Source organism: Eumetopias jubatus, unplaced genomic scaffold (assembly GCF_037043125.1).
Source record: "Eumetopias jubatus isolate StellerSeaLion01/CBP00866 unplaced genomic scaffold, mEumJub1_p1.0 scaffold_17, whole genome shotgun sequence".
NCBI classification, from domain to species: domain Eukaryota; kingdom Metazoa; phylum Chordata; class Mammalia; order Carnivora; family Otariidae; genus Eumetopias; species Eumetopias jubatus.
Window position 1 is genome coordinate 39747525 of NW_028274823.1, and position 12799 is coordinate 39760323.

General features: G+C 43.4%; 1 non-coding gene across 1 annotated transcript; it reads left to right on the forward strand.

The window, feature by feature from the left end:
* The first annotated feature begins 2352 nt into the window (after positions 1-2352).
* Positions 2353-2459, forward strand: LOC114205509 (U6 spliceosomal RNA). Its single transcript, XR_003608404.1, has one exon. It is a non-coding gene; the product is annotated as a U6 spliceosomal RNA (small nuclear RNA).
* The last annotated feature ends 10340 nt before the right edge of the window (positions 2460-12799 follow it).

Sequence of the window (12799 nt, forward strand, 5' to 3'; positions counted from 1 at the left end):
GTCTGGGAGGGAAGCAGTTAACAGACAAGGTCATATGTAGAGCAGGCTGCACCTCAGACAGTGAGTGTTAGGTGATATGGGTGAACACAGCAAGAGGGGAGCGCAGGGAGGGGTGCTGGAGAGGGGGACACTGAATCCAAGTGTTAGATATCATGGCCAGGGACAGCCTCCAGGAGGTGACATTTGTTTCCCCAACTTTTGAGGAATAATTGACAGATATACTTGTATATATTGAAAGTGTACACTGTGATGATATAATATACATATACATTGTGGAATGATTGCTGAGATCCAGATAATTAGCATAGCCAACGTCTTACATAGTCAACTCCTTCTCCTTCTTCTTCTTTTTTTTTTTTTTTTTTGGTGAGAACTCTTAAGATCTACTTTCAGCAGCTTTCAAGTTTACGAACCATATTAGAAACTAAGAAGAAGATAGTAGGAAGGGAAAAATGAAGGGGGGGAAATCGGAGGGGGAGACGAACCATGAGAGACAATGGACCCTGAGAAACAAACTGAGGGTTCTAGAGGGGAGGGGGGTGGGGGGATGGGTTGGCCTGGTGATGGGTATTAAAGAGGGCACGTTCTGCACGGAGCACTGGGTGTTATGCACAAACAGCGAATCATGGAACACTACATCAAAAACTAATGACGTAATGTATGGTGATTAACATAACATAATAAAATTAAAAAAAAAGAAACTATAGTCACCATGTTGTACATTAGATCTTTAGAATTTATTCCTTTTATAACTAAAAGTTTGTATTCTTTGATCTGCATCTCTCTATTCCCCCCTTCCTTCAGCCCCTGGCAACTGCCATTCTCTTCTCTGTTTCTATGAAAACTCAACAGCAAAAAAACAAATAATCCTATGAAAAATGTGCAAAGGACCTGAATGGATGTTTTTCTGAAGAAGACATACAAATGGCCTAGAAGTACCTGAAAAGGGGCTCAACATCACTAATCATCAGGGAAATGCAAATCAAAACCACAATGAGGTGGCTCTTGAATAAAGATCTGAAGGAAGTGAGGGAGCGAGGCATGTAGCTGAGGCAAGTGGCTATCTGAGGAAGAGAGTCCAGGCAGAAGGAGCAGCAAGTGCAAAGGCCCTGGGGGGTGGGGTGGGCTTGGTGTGCTTGAGGAGTGAGTGTAGCTGACTGAATGCATGGGGGAGGGAGAGAGCAGAAGGAGGTGAGACCACAGATGTGAGTCGTGCGAAGGTAGGGAACAAATCATAAAGACACTTGGAAGTCATTTGAAGCACCACAGCTTTCATCAGAGAAATAGGGAGCTGCTGCAGGCCCTGAGCAGAGGTATGGTAGAATCTTTGAATTTTGACTGGATCACTGGCTGCTGTGTGGGAAACATACAGGAGGAAGGAGGCAGTGAATTTGTTCAACTTCATTTTTGTCAGTTGTTCTAATTTCTTCAAATGCTTTTCTTTTCTTTCTTTCTTTCCTTTTTTAATTCTGTGATGACCTTGAACAAGGAGGAAAAGTACAGGTGTGCATGAGCATACCAAGGAGAACTTGAAGCATGGGGCTCGTTGGTCAGGAGAGAAAAGGAGAAGGCGGCTGTGAGGGAGGAAGATGCTGGCCAAGTGCTCCCACCACGCTGCTGGGGCTGGGAGCCAAGGTGCACACACAACCCGGGATGTCAGTGTGTCCACAGCTGCCCTGTGAGGACAGCAGCTGCATGACTGGAAGGTGAGATCATATCCTCCAGGATTAGCGGAGTTTCTCGAAAAAATTCAGCCAATTATTCTCCTCTGCTTAGTTTTCATTTCATCATGGTTTGTTTGTCATTACTTTACCTGTTTTAGTCAAAACTTCACAGCCTGTTTATAGTAAGATATAAGCCCTTGAACTTGGGATTCTCAGGGGTCGTGTCTACAGTTTTTGCTAACTAGTATTGATGTGTGTCAAGAAAGCCACATCCTCAACTCAACAGGACAAGGCTTTTGAACAAGATCTACTAAATCATTCTTCAGTCTTTTGGAATGAGGAGTTGATTTTCCTTCTTATTATGAAACCAAAAATAGAGAAGAGTGTGGTCAATTAATCCATTTTTATTTCCTAAGAATAAAACCAATCAGGCTCAGTATATGCTTGTGTGGCTGATCCTCAGAGTAGGAGACAGTGGGGTGTCCCCTGAGTGCTCTCGGGGAAGACGACACTTGGGGGAACCTCTCCATGCTCCCTCTCGGGTCTTTGGGACATGCTTGCAGAAGGCAAGTCAACTTCTTGTCTGAGAACCAGGTGTGATCTTCTGAGGCAGAGACATTGACAGTCAGTGTAAAATATAAAACCTGAGCAAGACATCCAAACTTGCAAGTCAGGTTTGGATACCAAGGTGCTTGTTTTGGCAGCACATATACTAAAATTGAAATGATACAGAGAAGATTAGCATGGCTCCTGCGTAAGGATGACACGCAAATTTATAAAGTGTTTCATATTAAAAAAAAAAAAATTGGCCCCCAATGCATTTTGCATAGTTGGTCTTCATGGACTGTTAGAGGACAACGAGATTTGTGCTCTGTGTAACGGGGAGGTGGCATATAAAGGTGCACATTTCCAGGTTTGCTTAAAACTCAGAACATCTTGTGAAACTGGTCACACTGACCAGTGTGGGGATGGTGACACGGAGGTGAGAAGCAGCCCCCACTTCAGTCCCTTTTGCACCACGGCTCCCCTTCTTGTCCCCAGTTAAGGAGCAGAGGGTCTGTGCTCGTAGATCATCATACTTGCATTGATTTTTCCCCCTTTAATAGGGAAATATTTCTCTGTATCCATGTTTTTATCAAAAGTGGGAAATCAAGAGAGGCACAAGCTTCAAAAAATATTTTGGGTCTCTTCTTTGTGGAAAGACATACCCTCACATGTCTTGGTGCACATTCTGGCTACAGGGGTTCCTTCTGCCCAGCCGATCCCCCATTCACGGCACTGCTGGACCCCGCGGCACTGAGTGCGTGTGCGCCGTGCTTCATCGGCTCCTGTGCCTGTGTGATGGGAGGCCAAGATTCCCTTGGTGGGCAGTTAGGGGCCTGGCATGGGGAGCTCTGGCCCACTGGGGGCCTGGTTTAAGTACAGCCAGATTGGCACAGTTAGGAGAGTAAAGAGGCTAAGAAACCTAGGGGTGGATGGGTAATGACATCAGCACTTGGGCTGGGGGATGCTGGGCCTCTCTGACCAGCCAACACCCTTGACTCTCCCCTGACACTGGATCGCGAGGATGATGCTCTTAGGATCTCAGTCCCTCTGAGCCCCAGTTTCTCCCTTTGTCCCGGGAGATGCTCCTCCCTGCCCTTCCAGTCTTGCCCATCTGTTGTGTCACCAAATGAGAGAGTAGGCCCTTGGGGATTTCGAAAACTGCTAAATTCTCCCTAACAAGGGCAATTCCTGGCAAAGCGGAGTGAGACTGTGGAGCTTGCTCGAAGTCAGGGAGGCAGGAGTGGGGAGCAGCCTGTATGGTTGGTCTGCTTCTCTCTGGAGGATGAGGGCCAGCGAGGGCTCTTGGGCCTCTCCTGCTGCATCTTCTGATGGGTCCCTGAGTAAGAAACCCCCTGAAGGAAAAGATAAGATGTTGGTGTTTATCTGGTGCTTTGCAGTTTCCAAAGTGTTTCCGAGAACATCTTCTCCTTTTCATCTCTTCCCAATCTCATAAAATTGGCAAGCAGGGGCAGTCACCTGAAGTCAAAGGACCAGATAGTTGCAAACCATTTCTCTTTTAACTGAGAACCATCACTATACATATCTATCTATCTATCTATCTATCTATCTATCTTTAATTGCTTTGTTTAAGCTAATGAATAAAAAGAGTGCATTGCTAATATTCTATGCCTGACGAGGTTACTGTGGCAAGGGCAGGCTGTGTGACTCCCTGCCACTCCTGGGGGGCCCTGAAACCCACTCTGGCCCTCACCTGGCAGTAGCTCTCACCTTAGCTCAATGCCACCAACATTCTCTCTAGGAAGAAGTGCATGTCCCTTACTTTGTATGTCTCCTGAACCTTAAATTTAATACAATTTATCATGTGGTGGGCGCAAGCCACCAGGACAGAAGGGTTTTAGAAAAGCCAAGGCTCCTAGATGTACTCTCTTTTCGTCGGTCCTCTGTCACCTGCCCCCTGGGCACCTGCAGGAGAGCAACTTTGAGGAATTCCCCAGAACACTGCCCAACCCTGTTCCCTCCATGTTGGAGGTATGGTTCCCACCATTTCCTACAGGAGATTTGGCCCCACTTTATCATCTCTGACATTTACAGCAGGAGATTGGGGTCACCAGGAATCCTGGGCTGGGACACAGGGGCCCTGACTTGCATGGGGGGACTCAGAAGTAGAGAAGTTCCAAGCAACTCAGTCCCCAGAAGGTATCTGAGGATCAATAAAGCCGTAATCCCCACCTAGCTGAGGCTGCTGGTGCGTGTTTATGGAGCCATTCCGGGCTGGCCAGTGATTTACAGCAGCCTCGCTTCAGAGGAGGCACTGAGGCTGGAGATTTGTGGCTCTCGGAAACATGGACAGCTCGCCCTGGGGGACACGGAGGGTGGGGCCCCCGCCCGGTCTCCCCACACAGCCTCTCTTTCTCCCATCCTCCCTCTCTCCCTTCTGTCCTTTCAAAGAATAACCTTACTGAGATATAATGCACATTCCATACAAGTCATCGATTGCAAGCATACCATGTCATGGTTTTCAGTGTATTCACAGAAATGTGTGACTGTTGTTACAGTCAACTTAAGAATATTCTCCTCACTTCCCTCAAAACCCTGTACACATGAGAAGTCAGCCCTTTCCCCCAGCCCGGACACCATCATTAGGCAACCACGAATCTAACTTTCTGTCTCAGTGGATTTTCCCGTTGTGGACATTTATACGAATGGAATCGCGCAGCATGTGGTCCTTTGCGGCTGCCTTCTCGCAATTAGTGTAAGGCTTTTGTGGTTGACCCACGTTGTAGCAGATGCCAGTATGGCAGCCAAATGTGCCAGTAATCCCACTCCCAGGCATAAAACCAAGAACAATGAAAATATACGTCCACACAAACACCCGTGCCCGAATGTCGACAGCAGCATTCTTCATCGTAGCCCCAAAGTGGAAACGACTTACATATTCAAGTGTTGAAAGGGTACACAGAATGGAATCTGTTTAATGGAATATTATTTGCAAATAAAAAGAATGAAGTACAGTGTCCGGCATGGGTGGACTTTGAAGACTTGCAAAGCGAGAGAAGCCGTTCATAGACACAACGTACCGCATGATTCCATTTCTGTGAAGGGTACAGAAAGGACAAATCCCTATAGACAGAAGGTAGACGAGTAGTTGCCCGGGCCTGGGGGGAGGGGGAGGCAATGCCTGCTCCTGGATACAGAGTTTCCATGCCGACGGATATGCTCTGGAACTGCACCGTGGTGTTGGCAGCACAGGGTGGGGACTGCACAAAAAAAATCACTGAACTCTACGTGTTAGATGGGTGGTTTCATAGTATGCGAATTATACCCCGACAGAGAGCATGAAGGACTGATGGAGGAGAGGGAGGAAGTGAAGGAGACTGGCAAGGGGCTTGTGTTGCAGGCGAGATGGCAAAGCTCCAGCTCTCTGGGCTCCTGTCTGCTCCACACGGCTTTTGGCCCTGGAACTGGCATAGCAGGAGTCACCCTGAACTCTCACAGGTGGTAAGAAGGAGAACTGGCTTGAGGCCCCAGCATGGGGGAAGAACACCGTGGGCCAGTGTCTTAGGTCCCCATCCCCGCCAGCAGAAGAAGGAGACCAAGACCCAATGTCTCCCACCCCCACCTACCATGGGAGATACCCAGTAGGCTCTTCCCTCCCTGTATGGAATGAGAGTTCCTGTAACACCACGTGCTAGGGGGATCAATTGGGAACCCTATTCCCCATAAACAGCCAGGGGCAGAGCTCTCTACCCCAGGCTTGAGACGTCACTCCTCCACTGAGAGCCTTCCTAGACCTGGGGGCTTAGGCAAGGGGCTGGCTTCTTTGTCCCCCTAGGGCTAAGACCCTGTACTCCCACTAGAGACTCTGAGGGGGGGAGGAGTCACCATCACAATAAGGGAATCTTGTCACAATAAGCGTCTGGCCAGAGAAACCTCTTGCCCCCTTGGATGAGAATTCCCCTACTTGCCAGGAGACATTGGTGCCCCATCTGGAGCCACACCTATCTTCTCAGGTAGCACCAGCAGGGCCCAGTGGGAGCCCCAGAAGCACCAGGTAAACAGGCAGACTGGAACCAAGAGCCCTGACAATTAAACTGTCATTGGAACCACAGCCCACAGAATAAGCCAGTAGCTGTGTGCTAAAACTAAACAGGATGACTGCCTGCTAAAATAATAGATTGAAATAGGACCCAGAGTCTCCTAACATCCACCATCAACACACTTCCCTGTGGGCATGATTGAGTCCCATACTGCCTGTGAGCATCTCTGGGAACACAAGGGCTGTGCTTTTTGTTGCACATAAAATTTTTCTTTTGTTTTTTTCCCAGATTCAAAATTATACATGTGCATTGTAGAAAATCTGGAAAATAGAGACAAAGAAGAAACTGTAAATCACCTGTAATCCTACCACTCAGAGAAAATGCATGTTGTGTGTGTGTGTGTGTGTGTGTGTGTGTATGTATTGATATTAACCATATATCCTTCCAATCTCTGTGTCTTTAGATGCAGAAAGGAAGTTTTTCTTTTATAGAAAATACCATTATTCAGGGCGCCTAGGTGGCTCAGTCAGTTAAGCATCTGACCCTTGATTTTGGTTCAGATCATGATCGTGAGATTGAGCCTCACGTCCAGCTGTGCACTCAGTGTGGAGTTTGCTTGAGACTCTCCCTCTCCCTCTGCCCCTTCTCCCACTCAAGCACACACTCTCTCAAATAAGGAAATTTAAAAAATCTTAAAAAAATACCACTATTCTATGGATAACATATTTGTAACTTGCTTTTTCCTATAGCATATATTCCTTCTCTAAATTATTAAATGCCTTTCTGTATAATTTCTAGTGGTTGCATGTATTTAGTGACATTTCTTTTTCTTTTTCTTTTTTTTTTTGAAATCAATATACCCCATTTATTCCAAAGCCACACCAGATATTTATGGTGCTAAAATTCCCAGGGATTTCAATTTACCTCTCTGAACATCTGAAATAAATTTCTGTTTTCGACACACAAAAAGTTATTCTAGGTCATATACCATCAGCAATCATAAAAGTTAAACATCTTTTTGCTGAAATCAGCAATGGGAATTCTGCTCGCAGGTTCCTGTGTTTTGTTTTGTTTTCTCTAGAAATTGCTTTGATTTCCCCTAGAGTATTTTTATTTCGGCCCTCTTTTTTTTCCTTTAAATTTTTTATTGTTATGTTAATCACCATACATCACATCATTAGTTTTTGATGTAGTGTTCCATGATTCATTGTTTGTGCATAACACCCAGTGATCCACGCAGAACGTGCCCTCTTTAATACCCATCACCAGGCTAACCCATCGCTCCCCCCCTCCCCTCTAGAACCCTCAGTTTGTTTTTCAGAGTCCATCCTCTATCATGGTTCGTCTCCCCCTCCGATTTACAACCTTCATTCTTCCCCTCCTGCTATCTTCTTCTTCTTCTTTTTTTTTTCTTAACATATGTTGCATTATTTGTTTCAGAGGTACAGATCTGGGATTCAACAGTCTTGCACAATTCACAGCGCTCACCATAGCACATACCCTACCCAATGTCTATTACCCAGCCACCCCATCCCTCCTACCCGCCCACCACTCCAGCAACCCTCAGTTTGTTTCCTGAGATTAAGAATTCCTCCTATCAGTGAGGTCATATGATACATGTCTTTCTCTGATTGACTTATTTCACTCAGCATAACACCCTCCAGTTCCATCCACGTCGTTGCAAATTGCAAGATCTCATTCCTTTTGATGGCTGCATAATATTCCATTGTGTATATATACCACTTCTTTATCCATTCATCTGTCGATGGACATCTTGGCTCTTTCCACAGTTTGGCTATTGTGGACATTGCTGCTATAAACATTGGGGTACACGTACCCCTTCGGATCCCTACATTTGTATCTTTGGGGTAAATACCCACGAGTGCAATTGCTGGATTGTGGGGTAGCTCTATTTTCAACTGTTTGAGGAACCTCCATACTGTTTTCCAGAGTGGCTGCACCAGGTTGCATTCCCACCAACAGTGTAGGAGGGTTCCCCTTTCTCCGCATTCCCGCCAACATCTGTCGTTTCCTGACTTGTTAATTTTAGCCATTCTGACTGGTGTGGGGTGGTATCTCATTGAGGTTTTGATTTGGATTTCCCTGATGCCAAGAGATGTTGAGCACTTTTTCATGTGTCTGTTGGCCGTTTGGATGTCTTCTTTGGAAAAATGTCTGTTCATGTCTTCTGGCCATTTCTTGATTGGATTATTTGTGCTTTGGGTGTTGAGTTTGATAAGTTCTTTATGGATTTTGGATACTAGCCCTTTATCTGATATGTCATTTGCAAATATCTTCTCCCATTCTGTTGGTTGTCTTTTGGTTTTGTGGACTGTTTTTTTTGCTGTGCAAAGGCTTTTTATCTTGATGAAATCCCAGTAGTTCATTTTTGCTCTGGCTTCCCTTGCCTTTGGCCATGTTTCTAGGAAGAAGTTGCTGCGGCTGAGGTCAAAGAGGTTGCTGCCTGTGTTCTCCTTTAGGATTTTGATGGGCTCCTGTCTCACGCTTAGGTCTTTCAACCATTTGGAGTCTATTTTTGTGTGTGGTGTAAGGAAATGGTCCAGTTTCATTCTTCTGCACGTGGCTGTCCAATTTTCCCAACACCATTTGTTGAAGAGACTGTCTTTTCTCCATTGGACATTCTTTCCTGCTTTGTCAAAGATGAGTTGACCATAGAGTTGAGGGTCCATTTCTGGGCTCTCGATTCTGTTCCATTGATCTATGTGTCTGTTTTGGTGCCAGTACCATACGTCTTGATGATGACAGCTTTGTAATAGAGCTGGGAGTCCGGAATTGTGATGCCACCAGCTTTGCTTTTCTTTTTCAATATTCCTCTGGATATTCAGGGTCTCTTCTGGTTCCTTACAAATTTTAGGATTACTTATTCCATTTCTTTGAAAAAAGTGGATGGTATTTTGATGGGGATTGCACTGAATGTGTAGATTGCTCTAGGTAGCATTGACATCTTCACAATGTTGGTTCTCCCAATCCATGAGCATGGAACGTTTTTCCATTTCTTTGTGTCTTCCTCAATTTCTTTCATGAGTATTTTATAGTTTTCTGAGTACAGATACTTTGCCTCTTTGGTTAGATTTATTCCTAGGTATCTTATGGTTATGGGTGCAATTGTAAATGGGATCGACTCCTTAATTTCTCACTCTTCTGTCTTTTTGATGGTATATAGGAATGCCACTGATTTCTGTGCATTGATTTTATATCCTGCCAATTTACTGAATTCCTGTAGGAGCTCTAGCAGTTTTGGGGTGGAGTCTTTTGGGTTTTCCACATACAGTATCATATCATCTGCAAAGAGTGCAAGTTTGACTTCCTCTTTGCCAATTTGGATGCCTTTAATTTCTTTTTGTTGTCTGATTGCTGTGGCTAGGACTTCTAATACTATGTTAAATAACAGTGGTGATAGTGGACATCTCTGCTGCGTTCCAGACCTTAGGGGGAAAGCTCTCAGCTTTTCCCCATTGAGAATGATATTCGCTGTAGGTTTTTCATAGATGGCCTTTATGATATTGAGGTATGTACCCTCTATCCCTATACTCTAAAGAGTTTAGATCAAGAAAGGATGCTGTACTTTGTCAAATGCTTTTTCTGCATCTATTGAGAGGATCATATGATTCTTGTTCTTTCTTTTGTTAATGTATTTTATCACGTTGATTGTTTTGCAGATGTTGAACCAAACTTGCAGCCCAGGGATAAATCCCACTTGGTCATGGTGAATAATCCTTTTAATGTACTGTTGGATCCTGTTAGCTAGTATTTTGGTGAGAATTTTTGCATCCATGTTCATTAGGATATTGGTCTGTAATTCTCCTTTTTGATGGGGTTTTTATCTGGTTTTGGGATCAAGGTAATGGTGGCCTCAAAAAAAGAGTTTGGAAGTTCTCCTTCCATTTCTATTTTTTGGAACAGTTTCAGGAGAATAGGTATTAATTCTTCTTTAAATGTTTGGTAGAAATCCCCTGGGAAGCCATCTGGCCCTGGGCTTTTGTTTCTTGGGAGATTTTTGATGACTGCTTCAATTTCCTTAGTGGTTATAGGTCTGTTCAGGTTTTCTCTTTCTTCCTGATTCAATTTTGGTAGTTGATACATCTCTAGGAATGTATCCATTTCTTCCAGGTTGTCTAATTTGCTGGCTCATAGTTGCTCATAATATGTTCTTAAAATTGTTTGTATTTCTTTGGTGTTGGTTGTGATCTCTCCTCTTTCATTCACGATTTTGTTGATTTGGGTCATTTCTCTTTCTTTCTGATAAGTCTGGCCAGGGGTTTATCAATCTTGTTAATTCTTTCAAAGAACCAGCTCGTAGTTTTGTTGATCTGTTCTACTGTTCTTTTGGTTTCTAGTTCATTGATTTCTGCTCTGATCTTTATTATTTCTCTTCTCCTGCTGGGTTTAGGCTTTATTTGCTGTTTTTTCTTTAGCTTACACCTTCAGGAGTAGGGTTAGGTTGTGTATTTGAGACCTTTCTTGTTTCTTGAGAAAGGCTTGTATTGCTATATACTTTCCTCTTAGGACTGCCTTTGCTCTAACCCAAAGATTTTGAACAGTTGGGTTTTCATTTTCATTGGTTTCCATAAATTTTTTTAATTCTTCTTTAATTTGCTGCTTGACCCTTTCATTCTTTAGTAGGATGCTCTTTAGCCTCCATGTATTTGAGTTCTTTCCAACTTTCCTCTTGTGATTGAGTTCTAGTTTCAAAGCATTGTGGTCTGAAAATATGCAGGGAATGATCCCAATCTTTTGGTACCAGTTGAGACCTGATTTGTGACCTAGGATGTGATCAATCCTGGAGAATGTTCCATGGGCACTAGAGAAGAATGTGTATTCCGTTGCTTTGGGATGGAATGTTCTGAATATGTCTGTGAAGTCCATTTTGTCCAATGTGTCATTTAAAGTCCTTATTTCCTTGTTGATCTTTTGCTTAGATCATCTGTCCTTTTCAGTCAGGAGGGGGTTAAAGTCCCTTACTATTATTGTATTGTTGTCAATGTGTTTCTTTGCTTTTGTTATTAATTGCCTTATATAATTGGCTGCTCCCATGTTAGGGGCATAGATATTTACAATTGTTAGATCTTCTTGTTAGATACACCCTTTAAGTAGGATATAGTGTCCTTCCTCATCTCTTATTACAGTCTTTGTTTTAAAATCTAATTTGTCTGATATAAGGATTGCCACCCCAGCTTTCTTTTGCTGTCCATTAGCATGGTAAATGGTTCCCCCCCTCACTTTCAATCTGGGGGTGTCTTTGGGTCTAAAATGAGTCTCTTGCAGACAGCATATCGATGGGTCTTGTTTTTTAATCCAATCTGATAGCCTGTGTCTTTTGATTGGGGCATTTAGCCCATTTACATTCAGGGTAACTATAAGGATATGAATTTAGTGCCATTGTATTACCTGTCAGGTGACTGTGACTGTATATTGTCTGTGTTCCTTTCTGGTCTATGCTGCTTTTAGGTTCTCTCTTTGCTTAGAGGACCCTTTTCAATATTTCTTGGAGGGCTGGTTTCGTGTTTGCAAATTCCTTTAGTTTTTGTTTGTCCTGGAAGCTTTAATCTCTCCTTCCATTTTCAATGATAGCCTAGCTGGATATAGTATTCTTGGCTGCATATTTTTCTCGTTTAGTGCTCTGATGATATCATGCCAGTCCTTTCTGGCCTGCCAGGTCTCTGTGGATAGGTCTGGTGCCAATCTCATGTTTCTACCATTATAGGTTACATATCTCTTCTCCTGAGCTGCTTTCAGGATTTTCTCTTTGTCTCTGAGACTCATAAGTTTTACTATTAGATGTCGGGGTGTTGACTTATTTTTATTGATTTTGAGAGGGGTTCGCTGTGCCTCCTGGATTTTGATGCCTGTTTCCTTCCCCATATTAGGGAAGTTCTCTGCTATAATTTGCTCCAATATACTTTCTGCCCCCCTCTCTCTTTCTTCTTCTTCTGGGATCCCAATTATTCTAATGTTGTTTCGTCTTATTGTATTGCTTATCTCTCGAATTCTGCCCTCGTGATTCAGTAGTTGTTTCTCTCTCTTTTTCTCAGCTTCTTTGTTTTCCATCATTTGGTCTTCTATATTGCTAATTCTCTCTTCTGCCTCATTTATCCTAGCAGTTAGTGCCCCCATTTTTTATTGCACCTCATTAATAGCCTTTTTGATTTCGACTTGGTTAGATTTTAGTTCTTTTATTTCTCCAGAATGGGTTTCTCTAATAACTTCCATGCTTTTTTCAAACCCAGCTAGTATCTTTAAAATCATGATTCTGAACCCTAGTTTCAACATCCTACTAATGTGTGTATTGAGTAGGTCCCTGGCAGACGGTACTACCTCCTGTTCTTTTTGCTGAGGTGATTTTTTTCATCTTGTCATTTTGTCCAGAGGAGGATAGATGAATGAGAGAACAAAATGCTAAGAGGTTAACAACGTCCTCAGAAAATATACTCTATACAAATCAGAAAAGACCTGAAAGCAGGGGAGAAGTAAGGGAAAGAAAGAAAAAAGAAAGAGAAAAAAAAAGAAAAAGGAAAAGATAAAAACAAACAAAAACAGAACAAAACAAAAAATACAGAATATGATTGAATA